Raw genomic sequence first — 12,331 nt, 5'->3', positions numbered from 1 at the left:
ATGACAAACAGGAAAGAGTGGGCAGGACTGTGGGCTGACCTTCTTTGCAATGTCATTGCTATTGGTCACCAGAGCAGGACATATCAACAGGTGTGACACACTGCCACTGATATGATCAACACTGCACACAGAATAACAGCAGACATGGCCAGGGATGGTGGTGTCACCAGTGGATGGGCTGCAGCAGAACAACCACTGTTAGCCACTGAGGAATTCCTGGGGAACCTAGGATCACAGGACAGCTCCCAGGCATCCATCACACAGTATGTGATGGATGTGGGTGCTAATATTTCCATGCAAAAGGAGAATCCAGGAATGTTTAGTTGGATCAGCATTCTAATACTGTAACATTCAGTGGGTCAGAGTGTACATAGTTTTATGTGGGTGTTGGATATTTTTAATGGGGGAAGGAGGTTAGTTGCAGTTTGAATCTCATGCTCAGATTGTGACCACCATACCAATTAACATAGTATGTACTGTAAATGTTAGATATTTGGACATATTAGCCTGTTATTGTGCAATATGGGTTGCTGTTTACATTACCTCTCCCTCAAATTTTTAGGAATCAGCAAGAAACATGCTCCTCCTGCTCCTGGTTAGCATAACACTGTTGTGTTGCATATGCAGATTTAATGCACTGTGTTTGCTAAAGTGTCATCCCAGGCCTGCCAGCTGGATTGATGTACTGTCTGCATGATTGCCAACCTCACAGATTTTTTCCAATGGAGCACGGTTAGAGTCATACCTATGCCTTGTAGTTGTGACCACATTGATAGATTTGCAGTATTTGCAGGACATTACAGATTACCATATGTGTCAACTGTACAGCGTTTTGAAAATGTCAACAGTTTACATCATTGTTGCTCATGAGATTCTTGATTAAGGAGCTTGTACTTCACAAGCAACTACAGACCTTTCTTTGAAAATAATGTCCTCAGGTCCTGGTATACAAGGTTGGAAGTTAAACAGGTCTGTAATACTGACAGCATTGTATATTGCTTAACATATATTGCAAGATAGAACTGCAGAGCATAGTAGTGCATGTGTTAATATACTGCCTTTCCCTTTTAACCACAGGTAACTGGGAGGGTTGGTCTCTGCCCCATTCACAACCTGATGTCAGCGCCTCTTTGGACTCTGATGGTGGCCAAAGTGAGGCACAGGTGGGGTTGCAGGGGCTGAATCTGTCACAGAGGTTGACATCCCTCTTCTGCCCTCATTATCACCGTACACAGTCAATATGCCTATGCATATCCAGTCCCCTGAGGCCACAGATATTGGACAGTCCGAGGGTGGGGATATTGAACAGGAAAGCGTGGCTACTATGGCTACAGTGACTATTGATACTGGCCATAGCCAATGAGATGGCAAGGTTCCACACAGGTGGATTGATAGGAAGCCTGCTGTTCTTCCATGACCTGTTATAGGTGTCCCATCACTTGTCACTTTGGATATGTTTAGGGGCATCATGGAGGCACAAGCATGTTCATAATGAAACTCCAGACAAATGCTCAAGGTTATGGATGTTGTACAGTCTGACATCCGTGACTGCCTCCACCACATTACTGATACCCTGGCTTGGTTGACTGATGCAGTGGAAAGACACTGGTCTGAGACAGATCGCAGAATATCTGTCTTGAAACGGTCATTGTCTGTGATGGAATGTCTGGTTGGAATTAAACATCAGACTCTAGGATGTAGATCAGCAACTACATCTGCTGAGAGTGCACATGTCTTTATTCAGTCACACTCCCGTAGTGGCAGTACATCCAGCTCCCCAGAGGTGAGTCTGCTGTCCACACCAAGATGTTGCAGGTTATGGGCTCAAGGTCCTGGGTGCTCCTGTGGAGGATACAGTCCCAGCAGATAGCAGTCTACCCTTAGGAAGCAGTGCCGTGTCTGATCTTGGGCATGAAGGTGCCAGTGCAACTCCTGGCAGAGCCAGTTCCCATTCAGGGGTGGAGACAGTGAACTGTGAACTGTCAGCTCTGCCATATATGGTTCAAAGCTGTCCAACGTACAGTCACATAGGGCTAGCAATGAGCTTGACTGTGTTCACACAGACACTCACACACTACTGTTACAGTCAGGTCACCTACAGACACACATTGCACATTCCATGGTCCATATTGCCTGCTTCCCTTCCTGACTCACACCCGCTTGCCAGCCTATTGGGTCAGCCTGAGCCTCCTGCAGCACCACACAACACCCTGTGAAAGTGATGATACCTGTGCCACATCCCTGTCATACTTGTCATCAATGCAGAGAAATGAAGCTATGTGTCTGATGCTCAGAGTGACTACCTAAATTACTATGTATTTGTTTAATCCATTGTTGCTTTTGACATGCCACTGTACTGGTCACTGACAGTTGTGTATTGCCAGTTGTAATGAGTAAATCACATAATTTTGTGCACATTAAGTTGGATGATGATGTAATGGCTGTATACTTGCACAATGCATGGTGTCTCATAGGATTGTGTGGGACAGACCTATGGGTACACAGCTGCAATAAACCCATAAACTTCAGAGCACAGGATGGAATGTCAGCACAGAAGCAAAATCTCTTCACAAAGGTAAAGCAGTGTAGGTGCATGGCTCCATAAGTTCATATGTGTATCACAGACTAACAGGGACAATGGCTTCAGGCAGCCTACTCCTGCATCCATAATGTCTGACATGGTGTGGTACCCTTGATAAGTGTAAGCAGGGTTCTGGGAGCTGACATATATACAATAGGAGATGAACCGTCTACAATTTCCCCGTGTCCGTTACAGACATTTGTCCTAAACTAGTTATGATTGTTTTGATCTGCATCCCATTACGTAATTTGCACATGGTGTGCATTACAGCAGAAGTGTGTTCATTTGGATGGGGAGCCTGTTACATATAGTGTGTAGTGTAAGGGTTACCTACCTGCCTCTCCAGCATGTCCTATTTATACCACAGTCAAGGTGCAGCTGTGTAGAATGGGTACTTATTGTGCTAGTCCATTCTTGGATGTGCAGGTGGTACACAGTGGGATCTGACACCAACTCCTCTCCAAAGCATGTACTAGACAGAATACACAGTTGCGGCCTTGACGTGGTCTGCATTGGACATGTTATGTACACTGTGTATTGGGTTACTTCAGTACCTCTCTGGCTGTTACAGGTGTCAGATATGCCTGTGTACTTATATACCAAAGGTGGCATTGGACTCACTGATAGGTGTGATGAGTGTACATACAGTGTAGCAATGACATTCTGGGATTTACATGCCATACCTGTCTCTCTACGTTGTGCAACAGTATAGTCCCACATCTTACAAATCAGTAAAAGTGAAAGTCTAGATCACTCTGTGTCCATAATTCCATGACTAATTGGTCAACTGTTGGAGATGTCAGGACAATACAGTATTTTCCAGGGAGTGGATGACTGTCAAAACTATAGTATTGTGCATTCCTTGGCATGTAATATTTGTCAGTGGCCCTGAAAACATCTGAATCTGTGTGTCTGCCCATCCTGGGTAACTGTTGGTTCTGCGTGGGATTCAGAGGCAGTTCCTTATTTGCAATCATCTGCAAATGTAGTCAGTCTGAGGTCAGTGGCAGTGGCCATAACTGCAGAGAAAGGGAATGGTGTGTGTGGGTAGTCCACTGGTGACTGGCCCCACTGTGGCGCTGACCTACACAATCCTATCTTCCCAGATAATGAGTGTCAGACACTTGGCTATCCAATAGCTGACATACACGTTTGTAAATAACCTCTACAGTGTGTCCATGATGCCTGATGGCCTAATCTTGTTAAATACCTTCTCAGGCCATGGTAGGTGGGGAGAATCATTTTCCCCTCATCCATCCCATACTGTAACAATCAATACGGTGCAATGCTTAGGGTAGGTATGATCTGAGCTTGAACAGAACACAATAGGTTGGGCCAGTGTCTGCAAGTGCACTACATTGTTAATGATCATTTCCACGATAATTCTTTTCATGACTTTAAATGTAACACTACTGAGACATCTGGGGATACTGCTTGCTACATGGCCTGTGTGCAACTAAGTATTGAAGTTAATTCCTTCATGGTCTCCAAGGAGGTAGTCATCCAATGTATCTGTGCCTGTACAGAGCATAGGCAAGCAGTGGGGTGGGGGGTTGTCATACGTACACCCTGGGAAAGGTAAGGTGTGTGTTTACACAGTTATTCTGCAGTTGCATAGCACTCAAGCAGTGTGTACTGCAATGACACAATTACCTTGTGAAGAATGGTGAAGAGAGAGGAGTCCCCTGAATTGCTGGTGCCTGCCTACTACAACTGCTGGTCTCACCACAACTACACACTCCTGAGATACCATGCTCCTACACTTGGTCTCTCATTAAAAGCAAAATGTACCAAACCCCACATGCAGCCTGTTTTTTCATCCACATAGTTGTCCAGCATCATGCAAGGCTGGGTAGGCTTGTGATGCCCTTTTCGGGGTAGATGTCTTGAGTAGCAATCAGAGCAATCATTACAGTTTGGCATGTATGTATTCCAGGGTTCTTAGGATTTCTGTAGGGTAATAAGCAGATTGTGAGTCAGAGTATAGCTGCAGTGTCACAATATGATGTTCAATGTCCGGTGACATAGACATCCAAGGTTGCTCCAACAAGCACCACAGTGGCAGTGATCCCTGTTAGGTGACAATTTCACAGCTATTCATGCAGCCTGATCTTCAGCAGCTTCATGATGCACATCTGCTTGCCATGGATCTGAGGCATATGCAGAGAGGAGTGGCTACCTTTGGCCAAAGTGTGTGTACCCACACATGTCCTGCATATGTCATACTGTACATTTATGTAACCAGAACACGTCTGGGTTCCTATATCATATCACACAACATCCAGTGTGCTGTCTGGTTGCTTGACAGGTAGTGTAGACTAGCAAGGCTGGAGTAATGACTGCCGAGTTGAACAAGTTCACTGTGCATGCACTGACATCCACATCTTTACTGCAAGGAGTGCCTATAAGATGGTGTGTTTGATGCTATCAACCCCCCAAGGGTGTAGCAGCATGACCCTAACTTTGCTGGAGTTGTACATTATCACATTTGTAGGTATGCTATTGTGACCATGCCTAATCATAGGATTATGGTTAATCCAGGGCCACATGCCTGGCAAAAACATTTTACTCACTCGGCCATGTCCGACACTGGCATTAGGAGAACTACATAAAGGTGAGAGCATGTTACATTTCAGCATCTGTCAGGCCACTGTCTAATGAAGGCCTGCTGTGATGTACACACAACCAAGACTGTATTGCTAATGGCATTATCACTGACCGCTGTTGAGATGTGGACAGTGTCCCTTCCCCTATACTGTTATGCCACACAAAATGTGTGAGAGATTTGACTATATAACAAACCTTGATTCCCTGCTGTCTCGCACACTGGTCAGTACATATGACAATGAGCAGTTTGACAACATGCACACCTCACCACATACTCAACCCAGATCCACATCACACAGAACTGCATGTGTGGAGCTCCTTACCAGACATATAAGCAAAGAACAGGCACCTCAGAAACCCAATTGCAAGCTCAGTACAGATACTCGTATCTCTGCAGAACACAGTACACATAATATGGTATGCACCACTGTCTCACTGGTTAAACACCTGAGAAAAACACAAACCTCAACCCTATGTGATACATTGATGTCCCTCCCACCAGGCTACACATGAGAAAGGTCACAGTTAGTGGTCTGTGAGGTGTCAAGATATGCCATATCACACATGCACAAAGGTTTGTCAAAATCAGGTGGCGTTATGATGGTCATAGTTCCTGTTGGTGTGTACAACTTGAGACATACCTCAATGGACTGTATGCAGACAGATGACTGAGCTTACAGAGTCTGCTTTTGGTTGGTATGCTCATAGTCTTCAGCTGCATTACACCTTCACCTAGGATGATGGCTTAAGTATCATTTTAACGGGACTCAGTAAATGTCAGTCTGCAATGACTTGCTCAACAGACCTTTATTCTTTGTCACAGATGGTGTTCATCTGTCACCCTGGCAGTTTGTGTAGTGGCCAAGGCTGCTGTCATCACCATAGTGCATCTTATAGGCACTGTATTATGGGAAAACAATCCATAGAGAAAACACCATTCTCAAACATCACAGTTATGCTAGTACATGGTAGGAATGCCATGCCAGGCTACATGTCCTTTCACATGTGCAGAACTCAGACTAAACGTGTGCCAGTTAATGCAGGTGATGTATCCATAGTTATTAAAGATAGATACACATCCAGACTGGTTAAACAGTGTGCTTCCCTGGAGACCCTGCAGGTGCTATTCAGTGCTGGTAGGCCATATCAGCTACAAGAGCAACTCCATGAATCAGGACACCAGCTGTTCTTACTTGAATCTACTTGTGTCTATCAAGTTATATCACAACACCATGGTGTGGGGTGACTTTCACTAACCATTAACTGTGTTGGTTACTCATGCTCAAACGAACTTGGCCAAAGGTTATTCCACGTCCTTAACTACAATGCCCTAAACCAGTGGAATGACATCCCCCATAAGGGGAGCCAATGTATTGTATCCGTTGATCACCAATATGGTTTACCACTGTAGCACCTACACTGTAAGGTCCTCCATGGGCTAAACTCTTGGCTAGGTTTATAAGGGCCTCAGGGACAATAGCCTAGTAACTTCCTATGGTCTGACCACAAATCAGTCTCCTGCCATGTAAGACTCATACCTGAACCCCCCCCCCCTTCAGCAAACATAGTAGTGAACTTTAACAAAACAAAGAATAACCTCCTATGGAATGGCATAAATAGTGTGATTGCACCTCCACCCTCAGATGGGACAGGCAAGTATGGCAACTTCTACAACAATGCTTTATGCACCCACCTGTACAACTGCATAGACTCAGCTCTAGTTGACAGGAGGACAAGAAGCACCTCATAGCACAGCAAACAGGGAGCGGTCATACAATCTCCAATTTGTCACTCTCCTATAACAGGGTCTTCATGAACATATGCTTGTTCACATACTTATGATGGTAACCCCATATAAATATGTATGTAGTATAATTTCCATCAGTAACAGCAATATTCCTGGTAAGTAGCACATCATTACCAACACCTGATATACAGACAGGGGTGATAGTCCTGGCCACACAGGTTTACACTTACTTTACCATAGATCACCACGTCTCCCCAGTGGTAAGAAGGGTGGTATATCATGCTCATGTCATTACTGAGGGGACTGTCACTCAATAATAATGTAGTTATAACCTTTGTGTACTCTTCCCTCAGCATGCCAATATTTCACTGCAATGGTCATTTTCTCATATAACTTTGCAAGCACCAGTGGCAATTGCATACAACACAAAGTTTCCTCACTAGGGAACTTCAAGTCCACAGTATCTGTCCTATGGGGATTATGTGCAAAAACTGTCACTGTAGCTTGGGTCATATACACTACACAGAAGTGATCTCTGCCTTGCATACAGGGCAATGTCTCACCCTGCTGCATTGGAAATGCTGCATATCTGTAGGTAGAATGGTACATGTATTACCCGCTGTAAGGACATTACCTGGTATGTGACATTACTAATACATGCTGGTGTGGGAGATCTGTCTACCACACTTTCACAAACCATTTAAACAGACTCCCACCTAATGACAAACAGTGCACCTCATTGGCCCTCCTCAGATGCAACCTATATGATTACCTGGATGACTGTCATGTCACCACAGGGCTTCTGCAAGTGTCCCTTGTGGACAGGGGCAATATGTGCTGATCGTGTATGTAAGGTCAAGAACAAGAATGTGACAAGGATTTTATGGGACCTAGACCCAATAAGCTACTAATGTACAATGATCCTGTGATCCTATACATTGCTGTAAAATGCTCTCACACACACACACACACACACCTAGCTACAGTGTGAATAGTACCACTCTCAAGTAATATGTACAGAACACTGCACAGCAGAGGCAGTCCAAACCGGCTGCAATTAGATTAGAACACCTACCTATCTAATGGTATGAACTACTTAACACTTGTGCCACCACAGGTGTGCTATTAACATGTCTTTAAATAATGTTATCGTAGAATACATCAGCAGGCCTTGTTCTGGTCCGGACTTTGGAGGCATATGTCACCTGCTACAAACAAAATACTGCAAAACCCCACCTCTTTCTAAGTTAGTGTGGTGATAATATTTATTTTGCAGGGAGATACACACACACAGAGCAAGTGGGCTGGAGAGAGATTTGAGCTCTTACATATCTAGTCTTACACACTACAGATCACAGTATTTACATCATGCGCCACAGTTGAAGTCTGTTTTATATGTGACTGCAGCAAATACTAGTGGAGTACATACAGTAGACTTATGTTGAACAGCATGTGTGGGCTGTAGAGTGACATTGCTTCTCAACTGTTCTCAGCTTATAGTAGCCTAGCTATCAAATAACTGTTTTTTATCCTAGCATTGTGTCTACAGTAGCCATTTTAGCCATATGTGGCTGTTTGCATTTGGATGGGCGAGCCTTTGGGCCAAAACAATGTGTCCTGTCAATGTGTGCGTAGACAACATGATACATAACTTGTTCATCTGTTGGTATATGCGTTGTGACATCCAGCAGGCACAGGGGGCTGTAGGGAAGTGCATTATCGACTGGTGAGCCCTTACATTTGGTCCTTTGAGCAATATTATATATGTGTCATACTGCAGCTTTAATCACCAGTATCAGGAAATGTTGGACAATGCAGACACAACAGTAGTTCAGGGCAGACCTTATTAATAGATTTAAAGTTAGGGGTTATAAACAACATGATATTATATCTGCCAGTAATTGGGCCTCACATTTGGACAGGATGCAATTATTGGATTATAAAGATAAAACACAGAGGGTGGAGTCTGATAATATCAGATTTGTAACTACATAGGGGTGTAATATTAATCTGATTCAGAAGGTTATTTATAAACATTGGAATATATTAATGGCCAGTGATGAATTGCATCATGTTCTTAGTCCTAATTGTCGGTTTTCATATAGGAGAGGAAAAACACTGGGATCACACTTTTCCTACTTTAAACGTACCAGTACAGGAGGTGCAGTTTATCATCAAATAACTATTACTGGGGATAGACTGCTGGGCAACTTTCCTTGTGGCCACTGTTCCTCATGTCAATATATATTCAAGTCCAAGCAATTTACTAGTAAGAACACGAGTCAGGTTTTTGATCCTATATTCTTTGGGAACTGTGAAATGGACTGAGTAATATATTTAGTGACATGTACCTGCTCAGCTTTCTATATAGGCCAGACATCACGTCCCTTGTGTCTTGGTATGTCGGAGCATCGGAGTGACAAACGTAATAAGCGACCGACGAATGCATTATATAGACATTGCACTATCCACTGTACTGCACAGTTTTATTTTATGATTATAGATAGGATTCATGGTAATAGAAGCAATAGGCAGGGTTGGCATTTGATCCTCAGTAAAAAAGAGAAATATTATATTATAAAATTGGGGGGTCTTTTTTCACTGGGGCTTAATGATCACTTATAGAGTTTGTAATTCTTATTTTACAAGATGATGGCATTGAATATTATTTATTTGATTTTTTTAGGTAAATGTTAATATTTGCTATAGGAAATGACATAATCTGTAAGTCTGACTTTTCATTGGAGGGACTGCTCTGTATAAATGGTATGATTACATTGGTTTTGTTACATATCCCACTGAGGAAGGCAGTTTTGCAGAAACCAGTTTGGGACCATTAAACATTTATTTCTACTTTGTTGTGCTGATTATACTTTGGTGCCAGTCAGTGAATGTGCTATGTATTGGCTCTTAGCCAAAGCCAGGGTATATTGAGCATGCCTATGTCTTCTTACATGGACATCAGCATTGGGTGCCTCCTCCGAGTCCTCCTGTGACTGGGGCTGTGGTGACCTAGCCATTGATGGGGAGCTGAGTATCCCATCCATTTGCTGATTCTGCTGCAGCTGTTTCCACAGGATCATGTTGTGTAGCATAGCACATACTCTGAATATATTTGCACATGTGGCTTGAGAATACTGCATGGCTCCACCAGATATATCTAGGCACTGGAACCATGACTTCAGCAGCCCAAACACACATTATATGATGTTCCTAGTTTGTGTGTTTGTGCCTAATTATGGCATTCTTCTGTGGGTGTGTGTGCATTTCTGATGGATGCCATCATCCATGGTTCCAGGTCGTAGCCAGCATCCTCCCAGTAAGTGGCCATGTGAGATATCCCCCCTAGCAAACGTGGTACAGCTGTGATGTGTGCCAGATATGGGAGTCGTGATAACTATCAGGGCTGCCAGCACACACATTCAGGATAATCACCTGGGCTTTGCACACAATCTGGCAGTTAATGGAGTTGTACCCCTTGCGGTAAAACGTGGATTCTACCCTCCTCACCAGGTGGAGTCTTGATGTGTATATGGGTGCAATCTATGGCACCCAGTATCTCAGGGTAGTATGCTACATGGTAGAACTGTTGCATATTGCTGGCCCTCACCTCAGGGGAGAGGGGAAAAGATATGTGCTCACTGGCATATGGTAGCATAGCATGTAGGAACTGGTGGAGTATGCTGGATGCAGATGCCTGTGACACCCCCATCATGTCCCCAGCTGGTCTTTAAATGTACCTGTAGCTTGTATCCTAAGAGCTACACATACCTTTGTTTCCACTGGGATGGGTTCCCCTCTGCTGACTCTGGATCTGAGTTGAGGGCGGCAGAGCAAAGTGAGTTCTTGTAATATGTCCCTCTCCACCCTGTAGTGCTTTACAATCTCCAGCTCATGTAGCTCCTGGAAGGTTACTCCGGGCCTGAACACTATTCTCCTACTCAGCCTAGGCCTATTTTCAGCAGCAGCATTGACTTCAGCATCTAGCACATACAGACGTAGCAGACCTTAGCATTATCAGAGTTAAAATTCCTATGTCTGTACACCGGTGGTCCAGAGTATTGGGTGAAAATCAGAATGTAGGGTGTATGCATACTTTATACAGGTCTGCTGTAGGTCCAGCATGTGATAATTATTATGCATTTCACCTGCCTAGGTTCTAATTAACATCTAGTTTATTGAGCAATGTGGCGCTCTGAGCTGCTCAGCATAGTTCATACAAAAGTCAAAATCAATAATTGAAGATATCTGCTTTTAATTACTTGCTACCTATGTCATCACTATGACCTGGGTAATCTTTTTGATGTGAAGACACTCGGCTGTGCTGCACACCACGCAAACATGCACACTGGGAATTAAAAAATTCTTAAAACTAATGGGACATACCCCCCCCCCCCCATTGGCATCCACATCTAGCAGGAAGATCAACATGGTGTAGGAGCTTACACAAAAGGGATCTGCGAACACAGTTGCTCCTTTTACCAATTCAACAAATTCACCTCATTTGCATACATATCCATGCTGACAGCCTGGTAACTACACAGTCCATAGCCGTATGACCTAGGCAACAGCACCAATTCACCATTGTACAGACCCGACGCAGTGTCCTATAATACATTTCTAACAAATATTATAAAATACTTAATTATTGCTTTTTTTTTTTTCAATTCAGCATGTTAGCACACTGCAGCACACAGCACAAACATGCCAAAATCATTAAAAAAATAATTTATTTTTACACATTCCTTTGCAGTTTCAGACATCCACAGTACATTTTTCATACATCAATATATGTGATCTAAACATTTCAGGGGAGTTATATCCATATTTGTGGACTTTTACATCTCCTTCTTTCCGTGTACGTGGAAAAGTGCTGCATACACTATGGACACGGAGACAGGGTCTACATGGATGCCTTTCTGCTTCTTGGATTGCTGGGTCATTTGCATAAGATTCACCTGCTTATGATGTAATTTGCATTACACAGAACTTTCCTTGTTTGTGCGTGCTTGTGCGCTGCTAAGTGATGCTTACTGAATGTAAAACTGTTCTTTCTCATGTACACATTGCACCATGATGCGCACACAAAAAAAAATCATGACGACTTTAATGAATTCCCCCTATAATTTGTTTGATATATTAACTGTGTTAGAAAAATGTGTGTTTGAATACATGAGAAATGCTAGTTTAAAAGCAAAGTAGTATATAATGCATTTTATTCTATTAATCATATAGTAGTAAAATTAATTCATGTCTAAATGTGAAGTAGTTTTGAAACTGCAGTGTGGCTTGAAGCAAAAGCTGACCCTGACAGAATGCTAGCTTAGCAAGTTTTAATGTTTATGCTTTTCACAAGTGATTATCTGCTCGGTCAGGAAATTAAATGTGTGAAATAA

Source organism: Protopterus annectens, chromosome 3.part0, assembly GCF_019279795.1.
Source record: "Protopterus annectens isolate FY-2018-M chromosome 3.part0, PAN1.0, whole genome shotgun sequence".
Taxonomy (NCBI): Eukaryota; Metazoa; Chordata; order Ceratodontiformes; family Protopteridae; genus Protopterus; species Protopterus annectens.
The sequence above is the reverse complement of the archived record's forward strand: the minus strand, read 5'-3'. Positions refer to the sequence as shown.